The sequence below is a fragment of the Trichosurus vulpecula genome, chromosome 2 (assembly GCF_011100635.1).
Source record: "Trichosurus vulpecula isolate mTriVul1 chromosome 2, mTriVul1.pri, whole genome shotgun sequence".
NCBI classification, from domain to species: Eukaryota; Metazoa; Chordata; class Mammalia; order Diprotodontia; family Phalangeridae; genus Trichosurus; species Trichosurus vulpecula.
Window position 1 is genome coordinate 142,718,004 of NC_050574.1, and position 3,531 is coordinate 142,721,534.

Below are 3,531 nucleotides of genomic sequence, written 5' to 3' on the forward strand. Positions count from 1 at the left end.
ATCTGCTTTTGGACCCCACCTTTCTTGGCTGCTTGTCCCTGTAATTTTTGTGTCCTTTGCCCCTACACACTTTGTTTCTTATTAAAGTGTGATTGCAGCCTCACTTCCTACTACTATTATAGTCTTTCCTGGTGAGAAGAACCGGGTATGCCTGCCCTCATTTCATAATTTCCTGAATTTTCTATTCAGAGACCAAGAGAAGCAGACAGGGACAGAGAGAAACAGAGAAAGACAGAGACAAAAAATGAAGACAGAGAGACAGAGACAAAGATATAGAAATAGGAAGAGAGCTGTAGTGTCTCTGTCTGTCTCTCTGTCTTTCTGTGTCTCTGTCTCTGTCTCTCTGTCTTTGTTTCTGTCTCTCGGTCTTTGTGTCTGTCTCTCTGTCTCTGTCTCTCTGTCTCTGTCTCTGTCTCTCTCTGTCTCTGTCTCTCTCTCTCTGTCTCTCTCTGTCTCTGTCTCTGTCTCTGTCTCTCTCTGTCTCTCTCTGTCTCTCTCTCTCTCTGTCTCTCTCTGTCTCTCTCTCATCAAAAGGACATCTTTGTCTCCATATGACCAATAGAGGTCAAATGTTCTATGCACGAAGGTAAATAAATTCCTACTCATTTTTTTTGGTCTCTAACATAGCTCATTCAGTAGCAGCTGGCAGTTGCTTTAAAGAGCTGCTGATCCCTTATCTCTTGGTTTGTTGTGATTACAAAACAGGACAGACTCAAAGGGCATTGGATAATATTATTACAGTCTTCCTGGCAAGCAGATTCTTCTGTATATGAAAGGAATATTCTTGTGTTTCCTCCATCTTGAGATGCACAGGAATACTTTATGGAGAAACAGAGGGAAAAGAGAAAAAAAAATTAAATGTCATGGAGGGGCTCTTGAGTTGGGAAATATCACTTGTGGTCATTAATATTCTTTTGACACTGTTATGTACTTCCTCTTTTAAAAATACATATTTTATGTAAACCATACTGTCAAGACTTCTTTGGAGGGATTATATTATTGAAGATTATTCCTGCATTTTCTTTTATTATAATTAACATATTTGTTTTTAAAAGTAGAGTAAAGCAGTGAACATTGGATTGTAGGAAAAAGCAACAGGTTCACAACTCATCAAATTAGTGTTAAAGTGAAGCTAGAGATTATCTAGTCCAACTCTTTGCTTTCTAGATGAGAAAACTTAGCCCCAGAAAGATCAACTGATTTGCATGAGGCCAACAGGTTTTACTTCACTTTTTTGGTGGGGTTTTTGGTAGGTTTTTAAATTTATGTTAAAACTGAATACCAAACAAGCAAAGAAAAAAATGCCATATACTCATAAGAATGTGAGAGGATTCAATATTAAACAATTTTATATAAAAATTCAACATAGAACAATACATTTCCATTTCAAGAAAACCTATATAATACATACTTCATATTTTTTTTTGAAGCTGTCCAAATTTTCTTTACTTCCTTACAGGTTTTCCTTTGTTCTCTGCTGTGCACTTTTTACTAAATTCCACCCCCACCTCCTACCCCACCATAAAGAAGGCCACAATTAAGTGCTGGTGTGTATATACATATATATGTATATGCATATGCATATGTATGTGTGTATATGTATGTATATATGTATGTATACATATATATGCATACATATATGTATATGCATATGTTTGTACATACACATATGTATTTATGGATACACAATACATACATACATATATATCTACAAACATACACACATGTACATTCATACACATATATGTAAGACCATAGTATGCTTATTTCCATTTGTCATCTGTTTCTCTAAAAATGGATAGTGTCTTCCTTCAGGAATCCAAATCTTTCCATGTTTTTGTAAATCAATCAACTCATTTCCTACACTGCAGCAATATTTCCACCCAGTCACACCCTATCTGAGATATTGTCTAGGAAAGCTTTTTCCCCAATTTTCTGCATTCTTTCTATTCTTGGCTTCATTATTTATTCAAGAAAATTTTAATTTATATAAGTCAGAATTATACATTTTATACCTCATCAGTGATCTCACCTTTATAATATAGTTTAAGGTCTGATACCACTGATTCTACTTCATTTACATCTTTTTTTCCCTAGTTTCTTTGAAGTTCCTGAGTTCTTGTTCTTCCAAATGAACTGTGTTATTATTTTTTCCTAACTCAGTAAGATAATTTTTTTGTTAATTTAATTAGGATGGCATTACATAAGTAGAATAGTTAGGTAAAATTGTCTTTTTAAAAATAACATTGGTGTTACTTACCCAAGAAAAATAACAATTACTTCAATTATTTAGAGTTCACTATATTTGTATAAAAAGTACTCTATGTTTACATTCTTTTAAAAAGTTCCTGTGTCCATTTTGGCAGGTATACTCTCACGTGTTTTACACTGTCTAGTTATTTTAAATGGTCTAAAACAATATTGAAGAATATATCTTACACATAGGCAGGAATAGTTTCCCTATTTTTCTCTTTTGTTTAAATCTATTTTAGCTTTAACTTTGAGATCACAATTACTACCCTTGCTTTTTTTACATAATAAATTATATTCCTTACCTTTATTGTTCTGTGTATCTCTTATTTTTTTAGCATTTCCCAAAAGCAATACATTTTCTGAATTCAAGTTTTTGATCTGCTATCATTTTCTGTTTTATGGGTAAATTCATCCCATTCACATTCTAAGCTATAATTTTTTGCTGTGTATTTTCATACTTCCTATTCTTCCTCATTATCCTTCTAACCCTATTTCTATCCTTCCTCACTCCAAAGCTTTACTTCTACCCATTATCTTGGCTTCCTATTTCTTAAGCTGCCTACCCCTCCAAGAGTCCCTCCCTTATCCTCCCCTCTCCAGCCTACCCCTTCCCCTCTCATTTCTTTCTAAATTTAGAAAACTTTGATACCATTCTAGATATATATATATTCCCTATTTAACCCATTCCCAATGAGAGTAAGGTTCTAGCACCATGCACCCTTCCCCCTACTAGTTTCTTGTGTGTCAAGTTTTGCTTTTATACCAGATTTGTATGAGATAATTACTCTTTTTTATTTCTCTCTCCTCAGTTTTATTTTTTTTTAGAATCACCTCATCATACTCAGTTCAGCCCAAGCCTTTCTTTCAAACTACCTAAATAATTACAGTCATAAAACAACTCACAATATTTTTGCATATAAGAAGTAAACAATTTGACCTTATTGAGTCCATTATAAGTGTTCTTTAATGTTTACCTTATATTTCTTCTGGATGTTATATGTGAATTTTTCCTTAAGTTCTGTGGTTTCTGTCACAAATACCTGAAAGTCTTTAAGTTCACTAAATGTCCATTTTTTTATTCAAAATTCACTTAACTTTTCTGGGTAAGTTACCTTTTGTCAAAACCCCAACTCTTTTGCTCTGTGGAATATAATATCTCAAGATATACAGTCCTTTAATGTAGCTAGTGCTAGGTCTTGTGTAATCCTTATTGTAGCTCCATGATATTTAAATTGTTTTTTTCTTGTTGCTTCCAATCTTATTCTTAACCTGGGAGCT